We start from the raw sequence: 22,926 nt of genomic DNA on the forward strand, positions 1-22,926 counted from the left end.
GGTAGAATGTCTACACTATTTGAGGTTTTATAATATGACCAAGAGAAGAAGTATGTCTGTGTCATATTAAGGAACATTTATTGTCCTTTAAAACTTTGATGAGTTTAACTGAAATGGCAAATGTGTCAGTAATCCTTGACACTCCTCCGGAAGAAACAGTGAATGTTCCAGTGCAGCCCACAGCACTAAACTAGCTGCTCTCCCAAGGCATGAATGATAGCTTTGTTGTGTGAATCTTGGCTTCCAAGTATTCATGTAGACGCAGGACCACAGTGCTGCTATGAGAAGAACATGGCAAGTGAAGCTGGCTTGGAGGCCTAGGGTGAATCACTAGGAGACGAATGAAGAAGTGTGAGGAGACAGAGGTTTGGTGCTAATACTCCTCGGAGCGGGAAAGGCTGAATCGTTCTCGACAGCCGTATTGATTTTTGCTGGACTTGGAGCTTCACCTTCTCCTCTAATCATTCCATAATAGCCAATGGATGAACACTCTCCGAACAAATGGCCATAAATCTAACAGGCCTGATTCCACTTAGGTACCTATCCTGTGAGTCTGCGGCTTTGGCCACTCTGCGCTTAACCCAAACTGGCATAGCTGCGCATGCACAGACACATAACACACAACAAAATACATACAAACGGTGACAATATACACTCGCTACAAGCCTACATAACTTACACACCAGCAGAATCTAAAATATAACACTGTAGTTGGCACTATCTTCTAGTGGACGTTGCCTTTATTTAAAGTAAGTCCACTCTATTGTCAAGTGTTTGACTCTTAAAAAGTAAACAGGAAGCACCATTTAAACAGTTATATTGCTTGACAATTTTTCGGCATTTCATTATATCATAGTGTGACATCTTTGGAAATTGAGGCACAAGAATGTGATGCTTCAAGCAAGGTGTTTTTAATCAAATTAAAAGCTAATGTTTAATGGGACATTGAAACCTCTTGAAAAGGCTTTCTATTTGAAAATTCCAGAATTATTAATGGAAAAGATAGAAGGTGTTTTGTTAAATGGGAATGGGTGATGTAGGACTCATAGTACAGTGGTTATTGGGCCAGGCCTCACAGGAGGTGTTGAGGGGAGTAAATGCTATTTTGGAACAGGACAAGCATGAGGTCCACAGGAACATTTTCAGCTGCAGATGGTATTTATAGATGCATAGAAATGCAAATATGCAACACAATCTGCAAATATGTTGAGTCAGTTGTGAGACAGCAGAAAATCATAGGCAGTTATCCTTCTGTTTAATTCGAGCTCATAGTCATCATCTCTTGGCATAAGCTGCTGGACTTACTGGCCCACAGGCCAATGACAGTCTCACATTAGACCAAAAGAGACAGACTGTGGCATACTATCTCTCTACTTCTCACACTTTTTGGAGGAAGAGACTTGTTTTTTTTTTCTCACATGACAGGTTACAGTTTATATTACATTATCTGAGTGCTTTACACTTCGCTGTGAGCCTAAAAGGCAAAAGAGACCCCCCCCCCCCCTCTCTGTCTCTTTTTTTTTTTTAAGAGAGAAGAGACATATGTCATACTGCAACTCAGGCTGCGGGGGATTAAATATGTAAAACACATCCAGGCATGATCATATTTTATGACTTAAGCCTCTTAAGATGGCTCCGTGTTTCTTAAAACCAATTGAACTTTTGAGTAAAAGTGTACACATTTGTCCAGAAATTACCTGTTATTTCAACCCGAGAACACGAGTGGCCCTCATAAGCTCTCCTCACAACAGACACTGCTCAAAAACAGAGATGTTCTGAACTTGACATGTATCATTAAAATATTTTATGACTTACAAATGTGATTAGCGGACAACAAGAACATGGTTGTGAGGCCTCTTTGGCAGCACAGGCTCCCCACTTGACAATGTCACAGTCTTCATACTGCCTTCGATTTACTGTCCTGGTAGAGATACTGACAGGCAGTAACCCACAGTGGCCCACAATCCCGTAAACCCAACTTGGTATATTATGCAAGGACAAAAAAAGAAAATCCCCATTCGTTTATTCTTCCCAAAAGAAATCTGATGCAAATAGGACCATTTTTAACCTTTTTGGGGAGACAATAAATCATCAAGTCAGCATAAACAGGCTGTATGATGTGGGAGATGCTTGGGACACTTCACCCAAATCAAACTGGTTTGCATTAAACAGGCCCTTTGTGTGCACAGCTCCATATAAATTTGAGCCTGTAATTACTGGAATTAAAAAGGAAGGTTTAAACTGAGGGCTAAGCTGGATGGGATAATTTGAGACTCTGTGGTATGCGGCCCATATTAGGGCTTTCTAAAAATATCACCCCCACCACCCCAACTATTGGAATGTTCCAAAAAGACCACAGAAAGATCCTGCAAGTCATCCTGACCACACTGACCAACACATAGTGGGGGGTGATGCCATCTTCCCCTGTATACTGTGTTCTCTGTTGAGACATACCCATTCTGAGCGCTGTGTGCTCAGCCAACACACCCTTGGGCTCTAAAGCTAATTCACCTTTTATTTCATCCCATTTGACCATGAGATTTTTTGTGGCATTGATGATGGCATTATGGTTACCCGTCTGCTCCAAGAGTGGTCACTCCTAAACACAAACATATTGGTTCTTTCAAAGTATCCAGATAACCCAAACGTTAGTGTACTCTATGTTTTTAGATGTAGTGTCCCTTGAGACTCTCTCTTCATCTTGGACATACCCAGCCTCTATTCGTATTTTACAGTTAGCACAAAGTACAAAACCGTTGAATATAACAGCCTTTAAACCACTCACAGAAGGCCTCAGGGCTTGGCCGTGTTTTAGTGTGGAGGTGAGATGAGTAAAACTAATCCAGCTCCCAGGCCTCGGCCACTGTGGCCAGACAGAAAGGGTGGGGCCTAGCCAGGCCCGGCCACAGGCCTCAGCTTCCTCTCAAGGGTTGGGGGGAAAGGGGAGGAGCATAGGGAGTTAGCTGGCTACCTTCCTTGTCTCGGGGGCCGGTGCAATCGGCGGTAATTGAGATTGATTGGATGTTATTTTTCCTCTTGCAAATGTAGTCCATTAGCTTGGCACATGCATAATCAGTTTAGAGCGCAGTTAGCCGAATGTAATCATGTTCCTCGGTGTCTGCTAGCACAAAATCCACTCCAGATGCCGCTTGGCCATGGAAAGAAAAGGAGAAAGTGCCGTCGCTATCACATGGGGAATCTTTAACCAAGAAAGTCCTGACACCCCTCCCTCTGTCCTGCTCCCGCTCTATTGAGCACACACATAACTATGCAAACCTCTAACCTATCTCTCTCTTAGCCATACACATGTAGTCACATCCACTGATCATATGTTCTGTTTTTAATTGCACTAACATAGTTTCAAGGGAAGCCGAGTGGCTGGCCCATTAACTAACACAATACATCTCTAACTTTGAAGGAATTACTGCTCTTATTTTACCCTTCAGTGCAATCCAAAAGATTCGGTGAACATTGAGGAAAGAAAATGTCTATACTCTAGAGAGCAAATAATCACAATGAAACATAAAAGAGGATGAGAGTTAGTCATGTAAATTAAAGGATTAGTGGTTACATGAAAAGGCATTAAGGTGGCTCAGTGATGATCCTACTCAGCAGAATCAGGAATGCAAACTGTGTTGACCTCTCCCCATTAATGATCTTGACTGCCAGGAATGACTTCAATTCTTTTTGCCTATAAAATAGTTTGTTGTTGGGATATAGCCTCTAACAGGGTATAGTTGTATTCCAGCTATAGGAAAATATAAATCAAACGGAGCTGCAAGTGTATTTTGGACTCAGGAGATCAGTCCAGCTGACATAAGTGCCTACTATATGACAGGATGTTCGGGAGTTTTCAGATTTTAAGACATCTTCAGGTTTATTATGGAATCTTTTTGCCCTTCACCACAGTGACAGGATCTGCATTTGCATATCCTATTCCTTCCCTAAGCCTATACTTTTCTGTGACGTTCCAATCATTATTTATATGTTTTGGTGGGCCTATTGTGTCAGCAAACAAAACTTTGCAACCTGTACCTCTGGTGAACGTCAAGATAAAAATGACTGCAGGTACTGTAAGATGTCCTCTGGCAAAATGACATCCGGCGGGCGCCTGGCCTTACCCGCTCACCCACCAGACATTTATAAGAAGAGGAGGGGTAGGAGAAGGATGGAGAGACAGGCAGGAGAGAGGGGATGGAGGGGGAGGGGGAGACAGGAGGGTTGGAAGGATAGATACTCTGCTAATTATCATGGCTAGCCTATGATTGTTCAGTAATAGTGCTCAGTGGGAAAGGTTGCAGCAGTTCCAGGAAGAGCTGAGCTCTGATTTACTGGTACTACCGCTCTAATAAAGCGCTTGCTGCACATCCTGGGAGACAGCCCATTCTCTCCTTTCACATGCACAAGCGTGTGAAAGCACACACAAACACACACACACACACACACACACACACACACACACACAGCGCAATCTTGTGATCTAAAGTGCCAGCAGATGACAACATAGGGCTCATTAAATGTATAATTTTAATTGCTCAAAACGAAGTTCTTATAGTATGAGTAGAATGATTATGTGCAAAAGATGTTATAGAAAGCATCACACTAAGGAATTTGAGTTCCGTATGGGCCCCTGTTACACCTTCTCAGTCAACATGTTCATGATCCTGAACCCAAATTACTCTCTATGTATTAGTATTCAGCTGCAGGGCGTTATGCTTTTGGTGTGCTACCTCAAACAGATATCAGTTCCTCTGAGTGGTGAGTGGAACAAGGAAGTAGTGGCAGAGAAATCTGGATGGATTGGATAGAGGGGCTGTCATGCAAGTACTGTAATGGGGGGCTGGTAAGGTTTAGTGTTTGGCAGTATGCAAGCATTTCACAACTCTTCTAGCTCCCACCGCTTGAGAAGACAAGGGAGCGGGTGGGGCTTTGACCCGTGGCACAGCTGCTGCTGCTGTTGCTGCTGCTGCTGCTGCTGCAGCTAAATATGTGCAACTGCCCTTCTGTGGTAGCTGCTGTGACAAAGCAACAGCGAAAGAAATCTAAAGATGGGGAGTAGAAAGCTGCTTAGACAGGGGAGGTTAGGTTTTTCCCACCTTTATTTCTTAAGGCTTTTTACCACAAGTGTCAGAGTTAAAAAGGCTGAGTGCATTACGAGACCATGTTCTCTGTCTTTGGTTTGTGGTGGCGATAGAGATGCATTCTCTGTGTTCCATCACACAGAGCCGTAGGAGTAGAAAAAGGTTAGAGATGATGTTTTACATTGTCAGCTGGGAGCCGGAGATCCTTGGTCATTGAATTAATGGTTGTTTGATTTGATACTTTTTTTTTTCTTTGGATGAGAGCAGCAGAACACGCTTCTGCCTATGTGCAAGGAAGCTGTTGTTAATGTTATCTCCAGCATGATCAGCAGCAAAGGCAGATTTGTTTCCGGGTAAGAAATGGAATAGGAGGCAGAGTTATAGCATGTTCTTGGTGCCAGGTTTCGTAACAGTTCAAGGCCGATGTGGATTCTTCTTTGTGTACAGTAGGTGGCATTGTCACTATAAGCAGTGCTGAATAGTTAAGATATAGTTTGTTCTTTTGTTCATCCCACCCTGTTTCTTATACATTACTGTCAAATGCCCTTAGCTCTATCCCCCTTAGTCCACTGTGCTTCTGTCGGTTTTCCTGCTTTCGTTCTGCCTTTTCCTACCTTTTCCCCCTTTCTCTACAACATTACTAAACATAACAAATAGGGAGTGAAAGGACCCAGAAAATAAACCAGTAAACCAGTGGGTGGTCTACAGTGGGGATCTGCTTAAGGTTAAATATCTATAATCCAACCATGCTTGAAAACTAAACATTCTCTCAGCTGAATTGTCTGTCTGCATCCCCCATCCTACTCTTATTTATTCTTAGGCTGGTTAGAAGTTCCTTGCTTCTCCCTTGAGAGCAAAGTTCTGTTAACTTTATTGTGAACATACTGGTTAACTTATTAAATCAGAAATTCTAGCTCCTATAACCAAAAATAAAACAATACACACAGGGCTATCCAGGCTTCAAATTGTCTTTACAATTGTGATTATCACAAATGGTAAAATACAAAATGTTTGATAATTAAACTGCTGTTGAACATTTTGTCATGTAGGCGGATTGTCACTACATTTACAAGAAATGTAATATCTGACATTATGTGTGTCTACCTACAGGCTTACAAGAAATATTAATATAGTAGCACTGAAGCTAATTTGGGAATTTGAGTGGTCTAAAGAACACCTTAACGTAAGCTCTATATACACTAAAAGAAACCAAACTTAGCGACTGATGTATTTTGGGTGAATGGAAACACACTGTGTGGCTATCACGGCTTCAATGAAGCATCTCACATGTCTTTTTGCCTTACTGGTCAATACATCTTATGCTACCTATAGCCACCGCACCTGAAATACTAACAGTGGTAAATGGCAGGTAAACACTGCATTGATGAGGCCAGATGGAGACTCCTGTGAATCTAAGTAGCTCCTAAGCTGAAGGGATGGAGAGAGTGAGGCAGGCAGGCTTACCGGCTCTGTGCCATCAATACATCAGTGGCTAAGCCACCAGATTAATGGCCTCCGAGTGGTCAGGGCCACAAAACTACTCAGCTCTGAGGTCTGTGTTCAGTGGAGCTGTACATGAAAGCAAGGTAGGCTGAAGAGAAAGATGAGGAAAGGGGAGGAGGTCTTCGGTACCAGGATGAGCACACAGGGACCTCTATTCTGCTTGGCTTTGGCCTACAAAGTAGAGTCATGGGACAGATACATTTTACAGAATGATGGATATGTGCCCCTGGCTGATGTTTTATTCCCCTTGCCTTGTAATGTTTCACTTGTAGTACAACATAATCTTGGAGTTGCTAAACCCAATATTATAGGCAGTTTTGAGTTATTATAAATACATATTTATAAGTAAGAACATTACACAACCTGTTGGCTTTATTTTTTTGTTGGAGGCAGCCAGACTCAAACCCATGGATTAACAGTACTGCTGCCTTTAAGATAGCTCTTAAGTTTGAAGAGCCTGTTCTGCATTTATTTTACCTAGATTGTTCTTGGTTTAAAAAAACAATTCCCCTAGGGTCTTTCCATTTTGTTGTGAATCGATTACTGGTGTGCAGAACGCAGCATTTTCTGACTGTTGTGCTGTTGCTGTATGCCATAATCTAAGCAGCCTATTATGGATGGGAAAGGCTTGAGTAAAAATCCTGAAAAAGAAATTATGGGTATAATTTTTATTTGAAACAGTGGGGCCTCTGAGGCCTTTTCCATAGTGAGAAAAGCCATCCCTCCCTTACTTCATGGCGCTGTTTGGCCATCCCTGTTTGGCTTAATTGCTTTGTGCATGAGTCCTGGGTTAGAACTGGGAGCTGTAAATCTAACAGGGTTACACAGACAATGTTTTCTCCAGATGTAGAAGAAAAGATTTCATCCTTTTGTAATTAAGCGGTACAGCCCAGGGTGTCATGCAGCTTTTATTGGGGGCCCTGGAAAAGATCATTTTGCACCTTGTTTTCTCATCATGCCTTTTATTCTTCAACACAAAAGATGGAAAAAATGAAAAGATTAAAATGAAAAAAATGGCAAAGAATACAATCTCTTTTTCAAACTGTTATATGGAAATTACTAGGTAGTGATGTAAGAGGTTGTGATGGGGAGCGTGGGGTGGAGGCACAAAGGGGACAAAGGCATAGTCATGGAAGCACGGCAATTACAAAGTTTCCCAGATGAAGAATATCAGAAAAAAAAATCTTTTTTTTAACCCCAGGAATGTTCCCAAATGTTATCTTTCCCACGGGTGCCGTCTTCTACACCTGTGTTCTACTTTAAACTGAGAGAGGGGGAGTGAGTAGGGGAAAGTGATAGTGAGTAAAAAAGAGAGAGACAGCTTTAAGAGTTGGGGACGAGAATGCTCTTCAGTTTCTCAAGGGCAACGATACTTTATGGCCTTCACATTCCTGCATGACAAACTGATGCCCAGAATAGACAGAGTGGCGTTTAAGAGTTTAACAACCATGCCTTTAAGCCCCACCCCGACATATCATCTCTGTTCCTTGCTCACCTTCACCTCACCCTGGGCCGTTTATGTGGCAAATCTCAGGGTCACACTGTCTGACACTTTTCTTTTACAAGCTAAAGCTTGAGGGACTTATGTACAGGCTTTTGTTCAGTGTAACCAGTTGCACACATTTGTGTTTTATAAAGTCCTTTTCAACCTCGTGTTGATTTACAGAGGCCTCGTTCCTCTAAGGTCTCTTCAGAGAAGCAGACGAAAGAGGAAGTCTACATAGCCACTGAACTCCTCTGGCCAGTCGCAGATCATATACTATCTTTTTCACTGCCTTCCTTGCCAGCCACACAAACTCCTTTTTATAATGTCACCACATTCAATCAACACTAGCCCTAAAATTAAAGACTGCTGCATAATTCAAACTAGGATCTTTCCTTTAGATGGCCTATCTCTGTCACTGGATAGGAATTTCCTTAATTTATGCTTGTTAGGTTGGAATAGTCATGTTGAAATAATTTGAACCATAAGGGCTGTCTGTGCTGCTACTGTTTAAATGAGAACTCTGGGAGCCGTTAAAGTTTGAACATGAAATTGTGAGATCTCAAATGCAAATTATAATTCAAATGATCAATGTATTAATTTGCATGCTCAGAGGCGTGAGGAAGAGAGTATCTTAATAAGTTCCGCAAATAAGTATTTTTTATTATTTGTTGATGTTTCATGAGTGAGGGCGTATATATTTTGCAGTTATTACACATAAATCTCTACTATCTCACTCACACACACACCTCATACTACATCATACTATGCATCTTTCACACAAACCCATCAACATATTCACAAAAAGTCACTGTGTGCTCAACAATTTTTTGACACACATTCCCTTCCTGTTTCTCAGCAAGTATCATTTCACAGAAAACTTACAAACATGGCCTCCTAATACAGATTGTTGCATTACCCAGTTTTCATTCTCATTTTGAATTTCAAATGTCAAAATGTCTGGATTAATTGGATATTAAACAGACTTAAACTACAGATTTAAGCCTTAAGAAGTTGAAACTGGTTGATTGAGGAGCCAAATAAAGGTTAACACTTAAGAACATGGAATTACTTCAAACATGTGAGATTTCAGGACCTGCTGTTTGAATTCCTACCATCTATTTTACACATAAAACCGGGCTTATCATTACATTTTACTCAATGAACAACTTTTTCTTCTTTCTACTTAACTCTAGTTTCTAGGCTTGGATCTAGTCTGGGTTCAAAGGATGGAATAATTTGTTGATATATATTAAAGTGTTTAGGATTATCTGTCATCATCTGGGATCTTTGAGTGGTCGTATTGGATCAAGAGCACGTTTGTGTTTGAACAGCCTGGAAAATGAGGCCAACCTAAAATAGAGAAAAACATATGTGTTATGAATGTTATTCTAATATCTTATCATTGAAGGATTGGGTGGCCTTTAGCTGAATACTAACCATGAGTGGCGTATGTAGTACAGAGAGATCAGTCCTTACATCTGGAAAGGTGGATTTTCAAGATGAGAGACCCAGCAATGGACTATTCCCAGTGTTCAACTTAACTTTTAAATCATTAAAAATGATGAAGCCATCTCCACAAAGTCAGAGGTTTATGTACAAAAATCAAACACCATCTGCCATTTCTGATCAGAAGCAACAGCCATCAGACCAGGGTTACCAAGGCAGAACAGGAAAAGCCATTAACTGCCAATCACTGCATCGATCGACAAGCCAGCACCACCCCCTCTTTACCCCCACCCGCCCCTGCCCACAGACACACACATACAGTTCATTGGCTTTTACTGTACAGTGCACACACATAAGCACAGACACGCACATGGGCGCATTGCCTTGCATAAACCACTCTCTCTTTGTGCAACAGCACAATGTGATGGGTAACATTTGGTCGCGTTTGTCTCTTTCCCGCCTGAACCACATTATCTTTTAAATTATCTCGAGTCTAGATTGCAGGATCAACATACTGTTCAGTTTAGATAAAGGTTGTCTGATTTTCTTTTATATTGGCTCAGTAGACCCACTGAGTTTCTTGAAGGACAGTCAAGATTCCGTTAAAAAGATATTTCCTTCTGAGCATAGGTTTGTAATCTACTCATTATCGAAATGCATCTCAGTAATGTCCATTGCCCTATCGAAATGAGAGTAGACACTCAATTCTGCCCGCTCTCCCTTCCACATTTTTGGAGTCGACCCTCTGATAAAAAGAGAACTAATAGAGTTGGTGAAGGGCAAAAAGAAGAAACAAAACTAGATTGATTTTTTTTTTTTTCCTCCTCTGTTTTCAGTGGTCTCGCTAGAACTAAGGGTCATTAGAAGAATATTTACCTACTTCCCAATTTAATAGAGATGCTGTGTATCAGGACGATCTGGATCAGAGGTCAGGGCAGGGGGGAGCAATTAAAGCGTATGGATCTTGAAGCTCCAGGCCTGTCCCATTGTGTGAGTTGTTGGCAGAAACAGATAGGTGAGCTAAAAGGGAGGCAGAGCCAATATGTTTTGAACATGACTGTATTAATTAATCGAGCGTTGTTGCTGATGGAATAGTGATGCATTAGTCAGGAGCACGGATATGTGTGTAAGCACAACACACAAAGGCATACGCTCGTATTGACCGGCATGGTTTTATTTTTGATTGTATACATAAAATGCACTCATATTGTACTGGTTCAACTATGACATATCATTTCATACAAGTTAAACCAGTGACCATTAATGCATGCATTCACTTCTAATGCTAATTGTGCTGTCTTTTCTGTTACTTTGCTTTGGTTAGGTCAGCCTTCTCTTGGGACACACAATAGCCAGAGACAGAACAAATATGATGGATGTGGCCTGGGGCCTATGCACTCGCTCTGCGTCTGCGGTGGCCTCATCCACACATCAGCCACGGGGAGAGGGAGGGAACGCAGTAGGGAGGGGGGGAAGGAGGGCAGAGATACAAACCAGACCAGCCATTTTCCTCGTTCCGCTCATAAATATTTGTGTGGCTGATTTATAAACAGTGGAGCAAGACAAGAGATCAAAGTGAACTGTAACGCTTATATAAAACGAGGGCTTTTTCACCACACTGCCCTACACACCATGCCCGTGCCTATTAAAGACAAAGCTATATATCACAAGGCATATTGGCAAGAGTACTGAATGGCCACTCACACAGCTAAGTCTTCCCGCAGTTGTGAGTCTAGTTCTTATTGCACAACCCTTGAAGGCTCTCAAACACTAGTTAAAGGCCATCAATATGTGTTACAGATAAATCTCAACCTGTGTAAACTCCCCCAGGGTCAGTGGCTTCTTAGGTAGATTTTAAATGGCTGTAGTAATGCCAAGCAGCCATATTAAAACATAGCAATGCAGTGAAGAGTCATATGTCCCGTAGTGGCAGAGTAGTGTTCGTCACAGTAGACAGCTGCACATGCTGATTCAGGCAACCAGCTGGTCAGACGCAACACAAAGGCCAAACCTCCTGTACGGTAGAGAGGAGGGATTAGGGTGGGTTGAAACAGTGTGTGTATACTGTATATGTGTGTGTTTTTTAGAGTAGAGTACTGGCCTCATGTGTCCAAGCACTACCTAAAACTTACATCTACAACTAAAGCATTATATTCCCGCTCGGAGCAGAGTAGACATTCCACACCTACAAGCAGTGTTTACCTCGTGCCCCCACCCCCCAATAACACACACACACATATATCTTCTATCTTACCCCAGACCCCACCCCTACTGTTGGTTCCCAGCCAGAGTGCAAATGTGGGGGAGCAAGAGGTGCTCTCTTCTGCCTCTGGCCCTCTCCCTGACTAAGAACAGTTATGGCTGGCAGATGCAGTGGAGCACCATGAAGATGGCTGTTCGCTGACCTCTGTGGGAGGGAGAATAGCACGGGTAATGAGAGAGAAAAGAGGGCCCATTTCAATGGAGATTCTCCCCTTTGTCCACCAGTAGGACAGGGTGTGCTCAGTGTGGTGAGGCCTGGGAGAGTTGCCTGTCCCTCTGTCAGTCAGTCTGTGTGTGAATGCCTTGAGACATCTGGTTCTGTGGCTGTGGGAACACAGTGGCATTATTTTTACTGGCACGTCACCGTTAGCTTACATAACACATAAGTGCAGGTTTTTGTACATGGTAAAAAGAAAATCACTTGCCTATGTATAAAGCAATGATTTGAGGAATATGTTTTTAGTGAATGTGTAGCATATCAGTTAATTTGGAAAGATAATAAAGGTATGTTTCCATAGCCTCTCCTGTAAGTATGAGGGTATTCTGCTATCTTGAACAGCAGTTATAGGAAGCAATCTTTGTCTTATATGTAGCTGTCCTCCCTACACTCGGTTGTATATATTGTAGATGTGAATATAATCAGGTAGGCAGGCATTGTATGGAGGGTTGGGAGGGAGTAGACTGCAGATTGTCTTACCCCTGGTGAGTCTGAGTTTCTGTGCGAAGAGTTCAAAGTCCTGCTGAACATCACAGGGCTGATGCTGAGTGATGCTGACTAGCTGCAGCCTGTGGTCTGGGAAGGGTTACTGAATTATTACTGATGGTTTCAGGGGTAACTGTCCGACCACAGGACTGGGGAATATTAATCATTTATTTGATTGTCCGCATGTGCTGATTAATCAATTTGAGAAGGATCTGCAGGATTAACTACCCTATTATTCCCCTGTAAGAACAGATAAGAGATAAGAGACTTTAAAATATCATATTCCATTTATCATTTATTTTTAGGTCCCTGCTGATGAGGGTGAAATAAAAACTGAGGTGAGATTAGGCAGAACAGCAACATGGGAAAAGCGTTTGGGGAGGAGGATAAGAGAAAGAGGGATGAGGAGAGGGAACAAAAATCTCTTAACTGCAGATTTTAGTACTTCAGAACATGGGGGAAAAGATACAGCTTTGTTTTTCTTCAAACATGGCACAGAAACCAAGTTGTGCAGCTGGGAGTGAGAGAGCAGAGAGAAAAGGGGGGCGGAGAGACAAGAGGAACAGGAAGTTGATGGGAAAGTGATAGCTGTCTCCACCTGGAGTATAGCCTGAGCTGTGTGTTTGGAGAGAAGGCAAAGCAAGGGAAAGAAGTGAGCTGCTGCAAGTGAAACCTACACTGTACTCTGGTTTAGGTAAGTTTGGCTCTCGTACCAAGTATAGTTAGCTAAACAATGTCACAATACCTGTTTACCTCACTCACTATCTATTCAGCCTATAAATTCTCAATCTGCCAGCTGTTTAATGTGTTATGTCATGTGGTAATGCCTTTGATTCCAACATGCCTCCGTTTGTAAATACAAGAGGCACTCAAAAGGCTGTGGTTTCTTTACAAGCATGGCGCCCCCGGCGCTTTGGTTGGGAATGCATTGAGAGAGAGAAAGATTGAAAGAGTAAGGGAGGGAGTGAGAGGTGGTTAGAAACTGTATACACTTCCCGTTGCTCTTCTGCCAACCCTCTCCCTGCTGCATTTGGTTGTGCAGGCAGGCATTGAGTGAGAAATGTGAGAGGGAGGAGTATATCCTCTCTCCTGGCTGAACACAGCACCTAATTATGCACTTTTCAGCAGGTTTTACCTTTAACACTTTCCTCCCGGGTTTGAGATTAGTGCTCACCATGCTTGATTTACTGCACAATTACTGAACAAGAGCTCTATCTAATCAATAAACAGGAAGGAGAAAAGTGGTAGGCTTTGAAGTATAGTTTGAGATTTTTTGCACGATTGAGCAGCGTATATGGTGTAGCCAGTAGGGCCGCTTGGCTGTGATGCCAGCCTCTGAAATATCTATTATATCAGGCACGCCTCTTTGCTTTACCAGCTCTTTAAGCCTCTTTACTGTGCTGAACTACTGGAGTGGAAAATGACATCTTTTTATCTGACCACTGCTTAACGTACAGTATAGGTCAGCAACAAATTGCCTAATAAGGACATTCCACCAAAACATTAGATTAAAATCACAAGTTGTCTAATGAAAGTTAGATGGAAAACGATATAAAGCTCCCTTGTGTGGTAGCAAGCTATGCCCTGTATTAAATGTCCCCAAATGTGCAGCCAGCACAATGACCTCTGTGATGACACTTGCTAATGGCATGAGCAGTTATTTTAGGAAGCTCCAACGGCCGGCCATCACAAGTCTTTCTGGGGCTTTATAAAGCTTTTTGCCAGCATGAGCAAAGCAATAGGCCTCTACCAATTAGTCTGGTCCGTGTTTGATTTTTAGTGATGACAACTATATCTCAGCTGCAATTATGCTGCACTGGGAATGATGAGGGTTTAGGTTATTGATCCTCAATTGATCAGCCTGATCAATGTGCATTTTTTTCTTTTTTAATGGAAAGTGGAGTTATGTCTTTTTTTTCTTTGGCTAATGTACCGGGGCACATGTGTATTTGTGTTGGCTGTGCTCATGGGAAAGAGGGGGGCACAGCATAGAGGAATATTTTTCAAAAGTGCAACACCTCCCTATGGGCGTAGGTCAAGGGCTACAATGGGTATTATGAAGAAGAAGAAGAACAGCAACAATAACAACAACAATTACGAGAGAGGAAGGGGGATACAACAACTCTGTCTAAATGTATTATAATGATAGCGTTCTTATTTAAAATCTTAAGGAAATGCCATTAATTTTTAGTGAATTTTAAACAGGATGGATTCGGGTAGTGTTTTTTTTGTTTTTTTATTCTACCTGACCCTGACAAAAAATATATATATATATTCAAGCAATAGTATTTTAAATGACTCTTAAATGTTTAACTTTTTATCGTGCACACCAAAAATACAATGTCAGTATTTCACTTATTCAAGTTGCAGCTCTTAGTTGCTATATAGAAGAGTTGACAGGTGAAACTGGTGGGTGTTTGGTGTATGAATTGCTTGAAGAACCCTCTAACAAGGCACTTGTTTCATGCAAATAAGCCCACATATAGACCCACTCTGTATATTCACCTCCACTCAACCCCACTCATTAATTTTCATTTTAAGAAGAGGACCTCTCAAAGGCTATGTTGCTCCTTTTGTCGTTGCTTTGCTTCTTATAAAGATAGCAGTGTAAGACTGGGTTAAATATTGACAATGGCTGAGCTCATCATCACTGTTCTTAATTAGCTGCTGTCTCTAGAAAGCTTGTGCGAGGCTGGTGTGTGAACAGCTAAATATTTTCCCTTATGAGATCTCAAACACCTACCTAAAACACATTTCTATGAGGTATGCATAAAAAAAGGATAAGGGAAAGTCAGGAAACATACAGTATTACAGCTATGACAGCCTTATTGCGTAGCCTGGAGCAGAAACCAATTATGAGGTAATGAAATATTTACACTACCAAACTGAGAACGCCAGGGGGGAAAGCTACATAATACAAGCCTGAGGAAACTGTATTCTGTGTGTCCTCTGTGCTGTTACGCTGTTACGTCAGCGAAAAGGTGGAACAGGAGATGGGCTAAAGACAATAGGCTTAGAAGCAAGAGAGTGGGCAGACCTGCATTTCAATAAGCATGGCTTTCCCTCGCCTGTACTGCTGTTGGCACATTTAGGGGCTGTTTCTGGGTCACAGTAGAACCACAAGATTGGAGGGGAATGCATGATTGCAACTGCAAGACCCCTTTTGTGTTGTGATGGCTACTCCCTTACAATATTATGGCAATGAATCTGCATTCACGGCAGAGTGTGATGTTTGTTCTGGAGGACTAATTGTGTTTGGGTAATGTTCCTGCCCTGAATTTAATTCACACTGACTGCATTAATCACTACAAGTGGTGTTTGTCTGTATCTTAATCCAACACCCTCCCATCCCCTGACTCTCGGTCCCGATCACTCTTCTAAGGATTTTTCACATCTGCCCTCTCCAGATTATTGTTTATCCTTTGCCACCATTTTTTTTTTTTGCCCACATTTTGTGGCAGCTCCTCAAGGCCATAATGTCATTGTCAGGCTGGTAAATGACAAATCAGAGGCGGTGAGGTGTAGGAGATGGTGTCTGCTATGTAAGTGCATGGCTACTTCTGTCTTTATCCTAACACATTAGTGACCTACTGTACAGACCAATCCAGATCAAGGTAGTCAGTCATGTTGTTCGTATCTAGTATGCACACACTTAAGAGCCCTACATAGCTTTGTTTAGATGAACAGTGTGATGCCTTTTATACATTCCTGAGATTTTCTCCTACACGATCATTCGGTTTGATTGATAGTTCAACAGGTATACTGCGGTTTGCATTGCGAACTCTGATCCCATACAGGATGCTTCTAAAAAGCTGTATGCTTAAACACGCGATCCACTGTACAAAGCGCAGGAGTACAAAACGTATAATGCTGGCTGAAATTCAGACTTAAATCTTTCGTGTCGGCCAAATTTTCTTAGCCAAAAGTCCAGGAGAGTACCATTAGTGGCCTCTGGCTGCAGCCGTATCTCTTTTATTTGAACGAATATTTAGATATCTCAGAGTGCGAAGTTAGGTTGGTTCTGCCAGGGTTGAAAGCATGTGTATTTTCCGCAGAGACATGCTTGTTTCTCTTTTTAAAATCTCATTGCGACCTCAACAGTTGAATAGATATTTTGTTTTTGTAGAACATGTTTTTTTTCTCAGCACTATCACATCTTGTTACAACAAAAAAGGGTTATTTTCCTCCCTAATGTCATGCGCTATAATTGTTGTAAGAGTGTTAGAGTAAAACACTGATGCAATTAGCTATTAAATCAAACATTAAGCGCCTCCTGTTTTGCTTAAATGAGAGAAACAAAAGTTATTCCACAGCTATGTACAAGTAATTATTGTCACCGGTGTCCAAAATAGAGGGTTGTAATGTTGATACAGACCTCTGGGTAATGCAAAGTAGGGCCAGGGCAGGTCTTGATTTGCCCCATTCAGCTTCCAGATGGTTCCTTGCCAGTACACATGTCGTCAAGTGTCTGTAACCATTGTTTGGGTAACCCCATGGCTCCACCCTGCTCTCGCCTCCTGCAGGCAGTCTTATTGTACTGCAATTTTGGCAAGCTCCTCCCAGCATGGCTTTCATAAAAGCACCAGGAGGTTAAGCTGTTAATTAGCTACTGAAAGAGGAGGCCAACAGCTTGCTGTTAATTTGCTTTACTCTTTTTTTCTTATTTGGGAATCGACATCATTTCCTGCCTGTTTTGGAGTCGTTGCTGTGTGTCACAAAAGCAGGGCCGAGCTCATTATAGAGGGGGGAAATGTTTTTATCCGGCTACGATTAGAAGTGCACATTATGTATGTAAAGCCATGCTTATCCAAATGTTCTTAATGAGAGAGACCCTGGACGCCAGTGTGGGGCTCCTGTGGGCATAGACCCAGGCTCGTTATCACCACACAGGGCATTGATCTCTCCACCGCTCGCATGATTTTCCTCCTCCTCTTCCCCTTTCAAAGACAGTGACTTGCACATGAATTATGTGGACACATTGATCAGCTGATTGAGAGCTATTGTTTAGAGCCCTGGGTCATTATTGAAGGAGGGATTACCCAACTCTTGTTTTGTGCGTGTGTGTATGTGAGTGTATTACTCAGCTCCTTGTCACAGCACACACTCCCCTTATCTCACCTTAGATTTGAACAGCTACACAAATGTGCACACACACTGAGCACATGCAGAAGCCTACACAATCAACATGGCCCAAATGACTGCCTGCATTGATTGCCTTCCCTCTGCAATTATGTTCCCATTGTTTACTTTCTAGCATCTTACTCATTCAAACGGAATTCAATAATTATTGCTTTATTTAATGTTAAAGTAAGTAAGAGTGGTGGGTGTGGAGCACCAGTAGCTGCATTGTCTTTAAGTGTCTCTATGACCCCTCCCTGGCTTCTTTGTTTCATTGGCCTATGTTAAGTCATCCTCTCCAAGGACACCAACAGTGATCCATCTTTACCTCGCTGCCCTCCCTTAAGACACAAAGGTCCGTTTTGTTTCTCCCTTCCCTCCCAGAGACAAATATGCAGCCTGTTTTTTATTCACCGTTAGTAATGGATCATTTCTACAGCAAGGCAGTAGAGGAAGCAACTTGGCACATTATATCGGTTCAAGACAGAGGGACAGGATGCAGTGGAGGGGCGGCAGGGATTAGGAAGAGTAAAAGACAAGAAAGGACACGGGTTGAGGTTCAGGAAGCAGTAGGTAGGCAGTTTGAGCCTGAAGTACACAGTCCCCTTAATCCACAACCTAACTTTTAGGCATGTTGCAGCTTGCAGTGGCTAATTCAAAGCAGCCACCACACTTGGCACCCAGTGGGGCCTCTGTGGTTGGAGCTGTTGTTCGTGCTGCTGGCAGACAGGGAAACACAGGCTAAACTGTGAGCGCTCACTGACTCCAGTCACTCGGCTTTGCTTTCCTAAATAACCTGCTTATGTTCCAGGGGAATCCCAGAGTGCAGATTTATGAGAACCAAGTCCCTGAAAAACCTCTGTACACGTACAAATACATTACTGCAGGGAAGAAAGGAGATCATTAAATTACCCTTTTTTTTTTTTACCCTAACCCTAAAGCTGATCCTGGGCACTAAAATATATACATTTTAATTAAACTTTTAAATTAATCTTTGCTTCTAACTTCCTTAGTAAGGCAGCATTTGTGCAATTCCTTGATGGTTTTAGAGTAAAATAAACATAGACATAGAGATATACTCTAGAGTACAGGCATTTGGTCACAGTTTTCACACAGTGATTAAGCCACACAACGATGTTTTCTTCTGCCTTTTGTCACGGTGTGTTTTTCAACCCAACAGGCACATTACATTTTTCTCCCCTCAGAGTGAAACAGTTACCTCACTGGTTATGATTGCTGCTATGACATCACTGTTTTATATAACAAAGGTGCTGCTTGACTTATTCAAACACCGCTCAAGCCGGTTAGTACATTGTCTTCCCAGGTGACGGGGTAAACAAGATATTTACCTATGTTATTTTAAAGGTTAATATGTTCTTTCTCATATTACGAAACAGGTGTGCTATATTGCAGTGCATTATTTGGCTTCAGGTGTGAATTGCATTTTTCTACCCTCCCATGGCACACGCATACACACACTCAGACACCAGTTTGTAGTGCCGAGAATAGAGGAGGAACGGGGGGGAGGGGGGGGGTTACAAAGCAATATCCTGGCAGATACTCACTGGCTCTCTCACAGAGGGAATTTGGCAGCTCTCTTAGAATTGATAGCTATTTAGCTCACAGATAATCATCTGTTTTAATGCATTAATTTTGTATTAACAGCACTGCCAAATTTAATGGGGAAAATTAGGGTATGATCGTAATGGTCTGTGGCTGTGTGTGAGAGTCTGAATGTTCATGTGTACTTGTTTGTGTGTGTACATTTCTGATGTCCATTTTGTCTATATTATTGTGCGTGTTTGTTGCGTGTATTATACAGCTCCATTGGGAGCCATCCTTTGGAATTACCGGCTCTCTGTCTCCCTTCCACCCTTCCAGTAATGCCCACCTCTATCTTGTGTTAGTTGGACTCTCTCAGCAACCACACTGTTTTGTGTTAAAGGTGCACTTTTACTTTGCATTTAAGTGGATGGAAATGCAGATGTATGCACTGCTCTGGGTGGGTGGTGAAACTGATACAGGCGTGTATTGCCCACTCAGAGGGCAAGGTGCACTGTGGAGTTATATGAGAGAGGATGGGGTGGTGCCCACACCGCCCCTGTCCCTCTTTACCTGAAAAAGCACAGAGCACTGCTTCAGCCTCCACAGAAAAAAAAGATAAGGTGCTCCATAGAAGAGAGATGCTTGAAAAACCACAGATACATTTTTAAACTTTGAAAATCACCACAGTATGAAACAAAGCTTAAAACTAGGTTTTTCAGTGGAAAAAACTGTGAAGGTAGATGAAATTTAGAATATCCTTTAAATTCATAAAACAAAGGATGGGAGGATAATTTAGTGTTATCTAACCACCCTTAGTTTTTGACTGCAGTGGATCATAAATGACGTCTTCTAGTATGTGTACCTACAATCAATGTCTCTTTGTTAACTTATCTGTTCAATCAGACCACACTCGTATAGTACTTTCACATGCACACAGCATGTCTACCATGCCCAATCGCTGTTGAGTACATCACTACATTCTAGGTGGTCACACATTTGTACATGCTCAGCTGAATCTACTATGTGACTGTTGTAAATTGCCAGACAGTTCAGCACTATAATCTGACCTAGCCAGCTTCCCCCTATTATGCTCCACAGCTCCCCTCCTGTTGGGGCCTCGATAGGGCGCTTAGCAATCCCAGCCCAAGTCGACCAATTCCTCCCAACTCAACATGACTTTTTCATTAAGCCGCCAAATTCCTGCACTCCTGTTGGAGGTGATTTATCAACTAGGGGCTTCATCGCAGGTTCATAGGAAACAGACATAGGCCCTTGCATTATAATGTTTCACATTCAAAGTGTGTATATATGAGAATGTGTGTGTGAACAACAGAGGGCGATTGACTGTGAGTGTACCGTGTCCCCACTGTGTTTGCCATGTGAGCTATAATCCTTTAGATAATGCGGAGAGAATCCTGTGAGAACCAATGTTAGATAAAGTTAGTACATTTGATTATCAGAGGGGTTTTGGAGCAGCCCAAGTATAAGCTTTTTTCCCTGGCACTACAGTAACATTTTGCGTTTCTCCTCCCTGTGGTACTGAATGAGCAGGGGCCACCTAACTGATCACACCTTGTTTGATCTCTTACCTCCTCCACTGACTCTGAAATGCCCTAGACTGCATTGGGTCATGGCCAGTGCAGAGATGTTGAAAGTGGTAGTTTACAGGTGTAAACGTTTGACATTGCAGTCAGAGCTACAAGCACTGGGGCAGGCAACTTTTGGCTCTGTTGAGGCCATCTTCCTGGCCAGTCAGGTTTATAGTGAATTATGGCCTATTCAGGGGCAGGCGGTCTAAGGTTCACTCCTATATAAACCCTGTGCGTTTTATGGGAAACTATAAAACTCCCAGGATTTTTTTTTTCTACCTCCTGGGACTAGCTTTGAAGTTTCGGTCAGGTGCTGTCATTTTTTAAAACTTGTCTGATTTTTGGAGCCATGAGTCATATGCGGCTCTCTTTTTTAAATTTTATTCAAGACATCTGCTATGAGTAAAAGCAGTTTGCATGATGGATTTGCTGTTATCTATAACTGAATCTGTCTCTCAGGTTTCTCTCTACCTTAGTTCTGATGCAATATTTGTGCACAGAGAAAAAAAGGAGGAGAGTTACCACAATATCCTGCAACACCTATTCATGACATCATGGATGGCTTAAAACGAGGCGAGAAAGGAGAGCACACAGAGACACAGAGCCTTTTACAATCACCTAATAACTCTATTACACTGAGCTCTGGGGCTCACAAAAAGGAGAGAGGAAAAAAAATCCTATTCTTTTTCCTGGAAGCGGTGTCTTAATGCACATTTTAGGTGTAGAAGTGAGAAATATGAAACCAAAGAGAATGAAACACAATAGCTCAGAAAACCCCATAGCAATATTGCAATATTGCCAGAAAATTAAACATTAGGAGAAAGGGACAAGAGCATTTTAGGGAAGCATAATAATGTTATGACTTTTTTTCTCCAGCCTGTCAACACCTGATTTAGATGTAATTTGGTTAAATGTCTAATGTTTCCATTGCTTTTACAAATTCAAACCAGCCAAGGCCATCCTGTGCAGGGGAGGATAGTTCAGTTTATTCTTGATGAAGGATTTATTTTTCTGAACCTTTATTTACAGTTAGCATAAACATGATGTGTAAGGTACATGCACCGAGTGAGGATAATATACTTATATTCATTTGTAATAACACCTGATTTAAAATATTTATTACATTTAAAAAGATGTAAAACATATATATATACATTTGTATTAATCGCAGGCTTTCAGCACAGTTTATGATTTGACCTGGTTATTTATTATTTTTTCCATAAAATTAACTTGATAGTGTTTCATTAACATATATGACTTAAAAGCTCTTAAGCATCTCTCGGCATTCAAAATGTTTTGCCTGAAATACATATCATATTTCGATAGATTACAATATATTTTGTTTTCACTCATCATGCATTGCAGGAGACATGGGCGCCAAGGACATTAAAGGGAAAAGAGGAACACTTTTGGTGATTTGCATTGATTGTAGCAACAGAAGTCCACAGCAGGACTCCAGAGTTTGATATTAGGAGCAGCACATGACAGGCATATCACAAGTGGCCATACCGAGCCTGGGGCTTTCATTGTAAACATGCAGAAACAATCAGTGTGATGCTTCAGTATAGTGGTCAATAACTCTGATGCTCACACCAGGCCCAGCCATATTGTGTTGGGCTTGCATCATTGATTGAGCCATGCAGGAGGTAATTAGACCGGAGCTCTGTGGTGTGACAAGAGCTTGTGGTGGTATGGTGTCACTACAGGGTGTAGGCATGTTGTGACAGTGCGGAGGGTGGGCTGAAAGCTGGACTAGCCCTGCTGTTGAGTCTTGGAGGACAAGCTGGGGTTGACAGGTCAATACTAGTGCTGATTTCCTGTCATCTAAAGGTTGTCCTCCTGTTGTGGAATGTTCCAGTTTCTCTCAGAGTGTACTAAATCCTCCTCCTGCCTCTCCACCGGCTGACTTTGCCTCTCTTTCTCTATGAGAGAGCGAGGATTTAACTCACCATGATCAATATTTAGTATCCCATGCGTGAAACAAGCAGATGTTTGGAGTTTCCTTTTCAGAGACGGGAGGCTTCTGTTGAGTGAAGGGGATCAATGCTCCCTTCCGTCTGTGAGGCTGTAGACCCACGGCTTCTGAAGGGTGGCTGATGCGATTCCTGCCCGCCCTTGGGCCCCTGAGATTTGCGTGCCTCCCAGGCCTCTCCTGTCCTGTTAGCCCACTGATACAGACACTCACACAGACAA

At 42.2% G+C, this 22,926-nt stretch overlaps 1 protein-coding gene across 3 annotated transcripts in view; it reads left to right on the forward strand.

Annotated features, from left to right (window-relative positions):
- Positions 1 to 22,926, forward strand: part of zfhx3b (zinc finger homeobox 3b) — a 133,347-nt gene that overhangs the window by 52,529 nt on the left and 57,892 nt on the right. The gene's annotated exons all lie outside the window — the stretch shown is intronic.

Source organism: Eleginops maclovinus, chromosome 4 (genome assembly GCF_036324505.1).
Source record: "Eleginops maclovinus isolate JMC-PN-2008 ecotype Puerto Natales chromosome 4, JC_Emac_rtc_rv5, whole genome shotgun sequence".
NCBI lineage: Eukaryota > Metazoa > Chordata > Actinopteri > Perciformes > Eleginopidae > Eleginops > Eleginops maclovinus.